The following is a 12,146-nucleotide window of genomic DNA, read 5'->3' as shown; positions in this document are numbered from 1 at the left end:
CTGCAACTGAAAAGGGAGATTTATCCCAAATCAGGGAAAATGCAGAGCTCCACGTTTCTTACCTTGTGTTATCCATTCTAGTTCTGAAACCCTGTGTGTTTCACCGGCTGGACTATAACAGAGCTTTGAGTTTGGGTGTTTTGTTTGAGGAAAGTAAGGGAGAAAGTTGTGAGATGGGGTTTTTTGTTTTAATGACAAGTTTACTTCTTAGCCTTCTGCACTATCCTTTACTGGTTTGCTGATCAGTAATTTTATCTCCTTTGTCATCTTGCAGGTTCACCAACTGCAGGATTGATGTCATAAAATTTAAGGGCACTAGTTCACTTGCTCAGCTGGAGCATGGATTTTAAAGCTAGTATAGATATCTAAGAGATGAATAATAAAATGTCCCTTCATCTGTGTATTTAATTAGCTGCTTTCCTCATGATTACAAAGATCAGTACCAGGAAGAGAGGAGCTTTTAGGTCTCAGCAGGTTAACTCCACACCAGAGGATTAGACAGGACCCAAACTATGATGCTTAGTGTTCTCAATTCCAGGACAGAACTGGCATCCAGTACTCATCTATTCTGCGCTGCAGTGAGGTGAGACATTTGTGGAACTGAAAGCTCTGAGTAATTAAAAAACACACAAACAAAAACAAAACAAACAAAAAACATAGAATCATTTTGGATGCATTTTCACAAATTTCTGTGTTAAAAAAAGGCAAATATGAATATGTAATAAATGATAAATTCTTTCCTCCTCCTTGTTATCACTGGCAACTATATTGCTTTGTCATACAACTGCTGCAAAGGCTAATCCTCCACACTTGGAAAATCTTCTTATTCTAACTGCCATGGCCCTGCTGAAGCCAGGGCTTATGTCCCTAAAAATAGGAGCAGGATTACTTAGGTTGCAGTTCAGTGAAGTAGTTTAAAGGTTTTCAGATATGGAGCAAGGAGAGAAAAAAATGTTATTCTAAACTATCAGGGCTCAAAATTACCATTTTAATCAACTTTAATTAAAGACTTCATATAGTCCCTGTACAAAGGCTTCCAGCATGAATGAATTACTATCCCATCATGAAAAGGAACCACCAGTTCCCCCAGCATTTATTTAAACTCCTTACCTCAAACTTTTCATATCTGCCTCAGAACCTCCTGGCTTTACTTTATTGTTTTCAACCTTACAGTGCTGAGTAGGGGCTTTAAGAAGGATTTAGGCACTTGCACCCACAATTGCAATTCCAGCAATCCCTATTTACATATGGCCTAACCCTGGGCCTTTTGGGAAAAATCAGGCCATGGTGATGTTAAGGGCAGCCAAAGTCAAAGACTCACCTTCCTTGTGAGCAGGCAGTCAGGAAACTGAGTCTCAGCTGTATGCTGGGGACAAATAAAAAAGAACAAACTAGAGGCAGAAATGAGTCCAAAAGTTCAATAGACGGTATCTGAATATGAAAACGAGCAAAGAATCCAAGCATTGGGAAATGTTTAAGAATTTAAAAGATGTTACTAGGTGTATTCTACTTTGAGAAGTGAAGGGGGAAGAGAATAAAATTTGTATGGAACTAAACCATTACCAGGATTTAGGCCAGGTCTGTGCTGCTCATGCCTAAGCCCTGTTTAGATTCAGAAACTGGGCCTTCCTCTACTTAGCGTTCTTCTTCTACTTTATATTCACTGTTTAATGTGAGGTCTATTCTGGACAGCTTGGCTGGAGTGTTTCTAAAACAATCTAATGGGAAACAATTCCTTCCAAGACGTAGTAGGAATCACTCTTTCTTGCACAAGACTCAGGAGAACAAATGCCCCCCACTTTTGTTTTTGTTGTTTTTTTTTTAATAGCTTCACTCTAGGAGGTTTTCATCCAGGCAGAAGAACCTGTAGCTCAATTCAATCTTCAGATCCAGGAAAGATGGATCTGAGAATAATGTCTCAACTGTGGGAGCACAGCCTGGAGCAAAGGACAACTTATAGTCTTTGACACTGACCCTTGTCTCCACATTCTCTCTCCCCTTTCTCTCCATCCAAGCTGTGTCACTCTATAAAGAGGATTGCTGAATCAAAAGAAGAGATGACAATGAAACAAAGAAATATGCTAGTCCAATGTTAAGACATCAGCTTAGGATGAAAAAACTTAGAGTTTTGGTGTCTCTGTTGTTGGGACAGTTTTTCTTTAGTATAAAACACAGCAACTGTTCTTTGACACAGAATATTGTAGCCCAGGCCATCTCCTTTGTAAACTAAGAACCCTGAACCTGGGTGCTCAAATCATGCTCTACCTCTTTGTCTCCTTTAGTCCCTCCAGTAAACTTTGATCCATTTTCACTCACCTGAGTGTTTCAGCTAAGGGTGTGAAAGACGTCTCTTCCCATTCTCACCTCAATGTTCAGGAAACTTACCTTTGAGATGGGAAATACAATTTTGAGTCAAAGATACAATAAAAATTTCTCATTCCTCAGAGAGTGTCCTGAAAGTCAAACTCTTAAATGAAAGTTTCATTCTGAAAAATTTTCTTGGCTTTGGATGTGGATGAGTACCCAACTTTTAGCCCCTTGGGACACAGTCAGAAAACCTGTGCATGCAGTCGCATGCTCCCTCCACCGTTTAATGCAGCTGGGACATGAAAACATGAGTAAGAAATGTTTTCTTCTCTTCAAACATCCCAGGCCCTGAGAGGATGTCCTGGCATGGCCAGTGCTCTCTGCTCAGCTGGCCAAGCCTACTCACTTCTCTATTTTCTTTCTTCCTTTTATTTTTCTGTCCCTCTCAGATATTTCTTTCTTATAAAATTGCACATAGTTATTGCACAGCTAAGCAGCTTCCCTGCTCAGAGCAGACTGCACTCCCTTCACTGGAAGATAAGTCTCAGCTTTCTCTCAGGGAAGGAAAGCTACAGGCCCTGGGCATCAAGAAGACAGAGCACTCCTTGCTTCTCTGCCTGTGTGGGAACCAGTGTCTTCTCAGTTTCATTTGTCAGCTTGGTTCTTCTCTGCTGCATAGCCCAAGGCGTCCCTCAGTTGCAACGAAAGCTTTCATGGCAACGCTTACAATCCCCTGCACACACTGCACGTGAAGGTGAGGTACCAAATCCTCTGCTTCTATCTTCTTCCAGGAGACAGGTGCCTACAGGCTAGGCACTCTAGTTACTAAATTGCAGGGGTTTTGCGTCTATTCTCTCACATTCCCTCTCCTTAACCTTCAGCATAGGTAAGAGTAGCTGAAAAATATTCCAGTGTGCAATAAAATAACTTTTTTTTTCTGTGTTTGTCTGTTGGTTCAGAGCTTCTGTTCAGATACAACTATGAGTAGGACTTCTGAGTCCCCACTCTTGGTTAAACACTAGTGTAGACTTTATCCAAAAGAAGCCTTTGGTGGCAAGCAGTAGTGGATGAGGATACCTCTGCTGAGTGAATAGTTGCAAGTCGGCTCATTCAGGGGATTGTTTTCCCACTGGCCCAGAAGAGTGAAGACACTGTGCTCTTACTATAAAATTCAGTTTTATTGCTCTTCACAAATCTTGTCTGTCATATCAACCAGCCAAAAAAAAAAAAAAAAAAAAAAAAAAAAAAAAAAAAAAAAAAGCTAAACCTGAGTTCCTCCAGCTGGACAGATGGTATCCCTTTCACAGCGACAGGAAGATTTCCACCTTCCTCTCTACTGCACTCCATCTTTCTGCCATGTTTGCGTAATCTGATTCCCACCATAACTGACAGGGCAGTTGGGAAGGTCTCAGTCACTGAAGAGACTGGCTGGAAAATGTAACCCATAGATTGGCAGCAAGGCAGGAATGCTCAACTGGGAACTCAGTAGGCATAAAGATATAAATAGACCCATGCTTTGGTCCAGGTCAGATCTGCTTCAGGAACTCTATCCTTGAACAGTGAACAAATACATTACTTCAGTTTCCACTGCTATCTGTGCCTGGCAACTGTCAGGAGCAAGGCCTGTAGAACAAACTCAAATATATTTTGCCAAAGATTTAGCAAACCTGCCTATGGAAGTACTATAAATGCATTAGTATAAAAAAAGTTGCTAAGTATTATAGCAAATAATCTCTCTCTTGTAACTTTAATCAATTCTAGCAACTTCTTTCCTTCAGGTAAAGATTTCTTAAAATTATATTATTCGTTAATTTCCTTAGATAAATAATGCTAAAGAACTGAGGACACTTTCTAATAAATAAGTGTCACAATAATAATAAAGCAGTGATCAGACAAATTTCTTAAAAAGAAACCTTCTTATTTGGAGTTTATCTCAATTATTTCCAAATCAAATATTTTACAAGTTAGACAATGGATAGTAAAACATTTCTATTACAATTTAGGGAGATATGCCTATGGAGCTGAAAGCTCCACCAAATGAAAAAAAAAGGGATTTTTAAAATTTTTTTTATCCACAAATTTAGCATATATTGTGGATTTTGTGTTTTGATATTTCTAACACTGAATGGAAGTGAAAAATGTTTAATATCTATTTATTTAACTCAAACCCATCCTATTCCAGCTGCTTCATATAGTTCTCTTCCTGTCTTCACCAAACAGATTATTTTAGTTTGACTACATGCAGTATTTGTTATACACTGTGTGACTACAGGAAACATCTCAGGTTTTGTTTCTTTTCCTTGTTCTCCACATAGTGTTTCTTTTATTTTGGTCACTTAATATTGTTCCCGGTTTTGTCAACCAAGCTAAGTCTTCTGGGACCTGTTGATGTCATGGTGATCTATGACCTTGTAGAACAACAAATTATGGATTCATGTGGGATGGCCAAGTGCTCACAGTAGTCTGATGAAGTTTTTCACTTAAATAATTACATTCTAAAATGCAGTAGCATATTTCCATTTTCATCCAACAAACTTCTCAAGCAGGGAATGAAGTTCTTTCAGTATTCTGAAGTGTCTAGAGACTGTGCTTAAGACATTTGATACAGAAATCTGTATCTTCTATATCTTCTAAGGCATCATGAGAAGTTGTTTTTTCTCTCTCTCATAGTCTTCTACTTCAATTACTCATGTTTTTCTCATTGACAAAATGCATTACTGATACTATTCTGACACATTGAAAGGCAGTCCTTGAATAAGCAGTAGCTCCATTTCAGATGCACACAACTGGCTATGCAAACGTACGTACAAATATATGTACAACCTCTCCTTGTGGTTCCTACATAGTTTATCAGCAGAGGTCATGGGCCAGCCATTGGATCCCTTCAAGTGATCTCTTGCAGCTTTTAGATCTGATTGTAAAACTACTGTCTGCTTAAAACTAAAATCATTATATGCTTACAGAAGGGCATTTGGCAGTGATGGACTCAGTTCTGATATGTACCGTAGGTTTCCTGGGTGATTTGCAAGCAATGTATATACTCTTGCCTTGCATTTTTTTCCACAATTTTAACATCAAAACAAACAACAAAATCAAACAAAGAAAGAAAAAAAAAAAAAAAAGTAATTCCTATCTTTTGTGACAGGGATTTGAGCTCTGTGGGAAATTCATAGCTTCTGTGCATACCATGTATGTATTTGCCTACAAAAGGCCAAAACTCTTTTTGAGTCTCCAGATGCTGTTGTAGCACAGACAGTAATTTCTACTGCATACAAAGGATTTTGAACTTCTAAACTGTTAGAATTCTCAGCTTTCACAGGCTGAGAGAGAAGGGGTGAAAAACAAATGTTCTAACAAATTTTCCAGATCTTTTCTGATAATTGTCATTTTTAATGTCTAAGACTTTAGCACTATGATAAATATGTGTCTTTTTTGCTCTTCAAACTGCTGATGAGAATGGCCAAAATTATGTTTCTGCACACTTAAAATTTCTTTCATCCCACCCCAAAACAGCAGCTAAATTTTGTCTTTTCACTATTTTTTAATCTCTGTGAGCTATCTTAGGCTACATGCTCGGCTAAAGAGTTAATTCTTGGATTGTCAAATGAGAATCCTGCTGTTCATTATATTTTCCATAGAGTTTTATTCAACATCCACTTATAAACCCACCCTTGACTTTTTTTTCCTTTTCCACACACCCTGCAAATCTGCTGAGAAGTGACCATCTGGTCAACAGGGTCAATCTCCAGCCTGATTCAGAACCAGAAATCATATTTTATGCTCTTTTTCAGGAAACATGATCTAATCATGGGACAGAAAGTGGTGCTAGGGGCTATCTAATTTATCACTCTGTCCAAATATAAGATTAATTTGTTTTATGATGCTTGAAATAGATGTTTGTCTATCAAGTTCTAAGAGATCTCCAATGATGAAACTGCTAGAGTCTTGCCAAGAAATCTCTCCTGCTCTTTGAAGGGATACTAATGAAATATGTAAAGTAAAGCCTAACCTGATGATTTATAAGAGAATGATTAGGTTATCAGATGGTTCTATAAAATTTCCAGTCTTCTCTGAAACCAAGAAAATGTGCTTGTGTTTCACAAGGAGCAGGTGTAGAAATCCATAACACAACAAAACTGAAGATGCAGAGGCTATACTTTTACATTCAAGAGATATCTAGGAGAAATACTAACCATATAAAGTTTTCCTAAAAGAATTATCTAGTTCTGTTCCACTAGTTAAAATACTAAAACACTCATCAAAATGAGGAGATGTAGATCATCCTTTGGACTTACCATAGTAATATCTGGGCAAAGAAAAACGGTATAAAAGAATCTTTTTCTATCTTTTCACTGTTCCAAAATATCTATTTATCTATTTTGCCTGAAGATCACTTACAGCAAGAAAATTATGCTTTTACATTAAATACAGGTATGAAAATTCTTGGCTGGATCTAGTACAGTTTTCATGCTGTTCATGGAGGACAGATCAGGTAATAAAAATGAAACAGCAGTGAAAAGCAATGCTTATCACTCTATAAATTTTGAATAAATCTCAGTAAACCAACAGGACTGTAAAAGGAATATACATCTTACATGAACAGAACACAAAAACTTTTGTTATTTTCTTTTTGCATGAAACAGCTTTAAACCTGTAAGAAGAAGAAATCAAACAAAGCAAAAAATCACACAGAGGAGTTGTCATATGGTATCCTTACTATTTTGGTAGATGTTTAACAACAATGATGCATCTGCTGGTCAGTTCTGTGAACATCTTTTCAGAATGGAAGGACAGATTGAAAAAATTCTCAAAATCTCGCACATTAAAACAGACCAGGACATCTAAATTTTTCTCTGAGGCTCAATCAACTCTTCATCTACTTCTCCTACACTCAGTATAGCCATGTGTTATGGTATGTGTTTGTATGAGCATCTCAACATGTCTTCATAGTCACAGTGCTATGCAACAGAAGCTTACCATGCTTTGGAGAACAAAATTTGTCATTTAAAGTATTGTGGTTTGCATGCTGATATCTGAGCTAACAAATATATATCATTAAAATTAACCATAAAAATAATTGTAAATTACTTAAAAATTTAGAAATAATTCAGGAAAATTGTTTATGCAGAAAATCTTTTTCTACTCACATAAAATTCAACATGTACAGTTCTTTTGTTTCTTCTTTTCATTTTTCAGAGGATTTCAGATTTTTTTCTTTCTCTAATGATAGGTATTTAATTTGAAATGTAATAAAACCTCGTCAAATCTAAAGTCATAAAACTGAAGATGGCATTTGCCCATCTTGACACATTTTTATAGTAAAAGCTCTTTGCCTTCTCTCATCTTTAGGTGAGATTGACTTTACACAGTACTCTGAACAGTATACATTTGTCCTGAAAATATTGATTTCAGTGTCCTGAAAATGGTGACTAATCTAGAAGACTGTTTTTGAATTTGAAAAAGCTATTTAGAATACTTTTGTGTGCAGAAGTTCAGTAGAAAGCAATAAAGATGACACATTTATTTAACTTAGAAAGCTGTAAAGTAAGACTGATAGAGTGGGCAGATAGAGGCGGATCCTCCGGCAGGGGTTGAACTGTGAAGCTAGTTAGGTAGAGTCCAGAAGACCTTGTTGTTAAAAACAGTTCCAGTTCATAGCCACAGCATTCCCATCCAGCTGGTGTGAGGATGGTTCTTCCTCTCACTATCCTTTTCATCCTCTGCTTTCAAATTCAAATCAAGAGGTCTTGCTCCAAAGCTCAAACCTAATCTGAGCATTCAGAGTCAGCACACTGGAGAGCTTTGAATGGGCTGGAGATACCGCTAAACAAAGCTTGCAGTCATTGCACTTAAAGGTTTAAGACTCTTGGAGCTAAAAATCAAGAAATTAAAGAGAACTAGCAGAAATATTTCCCCTGCAAAAAGCTGCAAATTCAGTTTTCTGCAGGAATATGCAGTTCTGTCAGAGTTTTGACTAAAATAAGGCAGCCTAGGAGAAGATCTGGCCCAGTCACTCACCTCTCTGCTTCTCCCTGCCTGCTCCACCAAGTGCCCCAGCTGTATGCCACAGACTTCTATGGATGCCCTGGCATATTTTCCCCAGATTGCCCATCTGATATCTTCCTGCAAGAGTGAGACTTCCAAAGTTTCTTGCTCCTCACTCCCCCTCTAAAATGTCTCTGAGAGTTGGCTACACCCACAGTTCCTCTAGCTAGTAGCTCCTTTCTCAGCCAGTCGTGCACCTACCACACCCCAGTACAGCCTGGAGAAACACCCGGACGTGACAAATGATCTATCTGTGCTGGATAAAAGTCTGCATTTAGGAGAGCCTGAATTCACCTTTTGGAGGCTTAGTTCCCTTGAAAATATTATCTTAAACAGAATAAATTTCCTGATTCAAAATGATAGGAGAAGTTAAATTATATTATTTTTCCTGACCACTTGCAGTTTGGTCTCTGTTGTAACCTAGAGGGAGAACTAGCTTGGTGATTCATACCAGGAAAATAACTCTTTTAAAGTACATTTTGTGCTGAAAAGAATTAGGATAACCTTTAATTTATAGTATGAATCACCAAAAGACATATTTCACAGCTAGTGCATCATACTTCCACTGTGTGCTCCCCTGGATGGGAGGTGTGCCTTGTGCCTGCCTCTGTCAGTAGGTCCATTATCTACAAAGACACATTGTGGCTGCTGTGCTTGCACTGGGATTAACCCCCTCCTCTCACCTGGTGAGAGCCTCTCACCTCACCTTGGTGAGAGCCTCCTCTTACCTTGATGACAGCCACTTAGCTCTGCCACGTGGCAGAAAAAGGCTGTCAAACTTGCTCCAGGCCACCGGAGAGGAGAAGATGCCCTGGTCATCTGCCACCTTTGGGTTATTTACATCTGTGTAGTGAGGTGAAATTTCTGTACGGGCAAGGGCAGGCAGAAGCCACATCTGGCTGCTGGCAGCCTTCACCAGGGAGAAGGAAATCCTAGTTCAGGCCTTGTGTTGGCAGCTTCCTCTGCCTTCCTAACTCTGATGGGCTTTACACACCATCCAAAGATAAGTGAAAGCTGAAAAATAAAAGGATATGAAGATCATGGATCCACAAGCTGGCACCTAAAAATTGGAGTTCATGGTGGCTTTACTCCCTTGTGGATCTAACCCTGAGGGATCACTGATCAGCACACCTGTTACAACAGCTGCTCTTGGCTATATCCAGTTTCCCGAAGTCCTTGAAGGCCTCTGGAGTGTTTTGAGAAGCAAACGATGACATGGGCTCCTTTGTGGAAGTCCCCTCCAGCTGGCATGTTATGTCATCATTGTGCATGCCTGCATGCAGTGTGACTGCATCAGCCCTGGACTTAAAGGACCCCTGCAGGGGGCAACTCATTTTTCCAGATAGTCTGGGAAGGGAGGATAATTCTCCTTATATATGGTCAGCACACTTGTCAATCCATGAACATATATAATTTTTTTTTCCCCCCAGTTATATCTCTCCCTGGGATTTTTTTCTCTAATAAGCAGAAAGCATCCCTGCTGTGCCTTGCTGTTCTTTCCATGTAGGGTTACCATGCATCTAACTACTAGCAACTCTCTTTATTCTTGCCTAGATTTATCTGCATCAGCACTGCTGAATTTTTAAACTAATTACATCACTGAAGAGCTCATTTTTGTTGATTTTAAAGTTTTGTAAATGGAGATAAAATTGATGATAGATAGATAGATAGATAGATAAAAACTTTAATTAAAAATATTGTAGCTTCATTAGGTAATCTGTTGCAATGCATCCTAACCTCCCCTAATACACAAGTCAAGAGCTGAGACAGCATTCTGATTTATAAAGGATAAAACACTTGCCCAGTTCTACTTGCTTGATGCATTCACTCTTGTATTCACTAGTCTTGTGGTTTTAGCCTACTTGCCTGGCAGCTGCACCATATTATTCAAAGCATTACATGACACTTGTGGGGAAAAAACAAGTTAGAATTATGAATTGTCCATCCTTTCAGGCTTCAAAGATTTCATTCATTACAGGATGCAGACAAGAGGTGAGGATTCTACAGTGTCACTGATGTATTTATTGATTCACCTATTACTTATTTGTTGCTACAATTTTGAGACAGTTTTTAATACATTTTTGGGGGTTTTATTTGCTTTTAGAGAGACTAAACAATCAAACTTTAACATTTCCAAAGTCCTACAATCCCCATGCAGCACAGTGGCAGGATGGCCACCATGTCTCCTGACATAAAGTAAGACAAATGCTGCAGTTCTCAAAACCACAGCAAATCAATCGGCTGTTTATGTGTTCCTGTTCCCTCTTCACTGTAGCCAGACTAGCATCCAGCAGAGATAACTGCTCTCTACACGCCATTGGGAAGTCATTCTTCAGTTATAGTAAGTTAGAAAAGGCCAAAAATGTAAATTAAATTGTCCTTTTATTGCCAACATTCCAAACTAAGTGAAGTTTAACAGCACTGAGACATACCCGCTGTTATATGCAATTTCAGCTGTAAGACTAGCAATTCTGGAACAGAGAAATAATTTACCTCAATCTTCCATGAGTCCTGTATTCTCTCCCAGAAGAAGCATTTTAGCTAAACCACCAGGGTTCCAGATAAAACCTTGAGGTTGTTTTCCCCGTGGACAGTGTATCACACTCCTTGCAAAACATCTGCATACTTCCTTCAAAATATTTTAGTAATGTTTGTTTGTAACAGTCAAGCGGCAGTAGGAATGAGTACATTCCAGGTCATGCAGGAGTCCAAAAGAGCTGAAAAGGCAGAAACATCGTGCATGAATAAGCAACTAGAATATGATCATCATCTAAGTTTGACACAATTTAGGGCCTGCTAATTTAGATGGTATTTATAGGGGTTCTACCTGCAAGAATATACATAGAAAAAATTTTAATTACTAAATTGCTCTTCATAAAAATTCATCAAGTCTGTCACACTGTGGTACAATTTTGTTCTGTTCAGTTTCTCAGTGAGATATCAAAGGCTTATTTGTGAACAAGATAGGAAACTTAAGCAGCCAAGGTCTAAGCCGATAATTCTACCATGGATTCAAATAACCTTAAGGTAACATTCATCTGTGTCTAGTTGACAGCACTTCCCTTGAATCCACTGCAGCAGCAAGAATTAACCGTAATGGGTGCCTGCCATGCCAGGAGGCTGATAAAGGCTGAGCTGAAGAGCAGAGCCAGACATGAAGTTGATTCCCAGTAATCCAAATGGCACTTAGCATCCTGTGAATAGGTACTCCCACAAAAAAATTCACTGACACCAATTCATGCACCCTTACAAAGGTGTCTAGTATTGTCATCGAAACTGTGGCAAAAGCAGAAACTCTCCAACACTAACAATTTTTTAGTGTAAGAGAATCGAGGCATTGCTTTATTTTGGCCAGGAGGTTATTCTAGCCAGGATGTGCAATAGAAATAATTTCATCCATGCATGCTCGGGCTGTGCTGTGAAAATCATTCCATCACACATAATTCTTTACCTGACTTTTCACATATTTATACAGACAAAACCCAAAGAAATTCCTGTTGATTGATCTTAAATTGCACAATTCTTAGTATTTAATCTCCTATTGGTTGTTGAGACCTTTGCCTTCGATGCTAATTTGGTCCTCCCTGTTTGATTCTCTTTATCAGTCTTTTCCCAGACCAGGTGTCTCCGACTGCTCCAGGGGGTGGTGTTTGGGGATAATGCCCGTTAATGGTCTTTATCTCCTGTGTATCTCCTGGCTACTCCCAATCTGTGTACATGCTAAACTCATCAGGCTTTGCCGGGTGAAGAGTCTTAGGAGGAGGAACTTCAATTCTCTTCCCCCTGGGCGAAGG

At 38.8% G+C, this 12,146-nt stretch overlaps 1 long non-coding RNA gene across 1 annotated transcript; it reads right to left on the bottom strand.

Moving 5' to 3' along the window:
• Positions 1-449: 449 nt before the first annotated feature.
• On the bottom strand, positions 450-2,384 carry LOC128788189 (uncharacterized). Its single transcript, XR_008430984.1, has 3 exons — positions 2,317-2,384; positions 1,322-1,366; positions 450-609 (listed from the first exon to the last, which is right to left on the bottom strand). It is a non-coding gene; the product is annotated as an uncharacterized LOC128788189 (long non-coding RNA).
• Between the last annotated feature and the right edge of the window lie 9,762 nt (positions 2,385-12,146).

The sequence above is a fragment of the Vidua chalybeata genome, chromosome 5, assembly GCF_026979565.1.
Source record: "Vidua chalybeata isolate OUT-0048 chromosome 5, bVidCha1 merged haplotype, whole genome shotgun sequence".
Classification (NCBI taxonomy): Eukaryota; Metazoa; Chordata; class Aves; order Passeriformes; family Viduidae; genus Vidua; species Vidua chalybeata.
The sequence above is the reverse complement of the archived record's forward strand: the minus strand, read 5'-3'. Positions and strand labels throughout refer to the sequence as shown.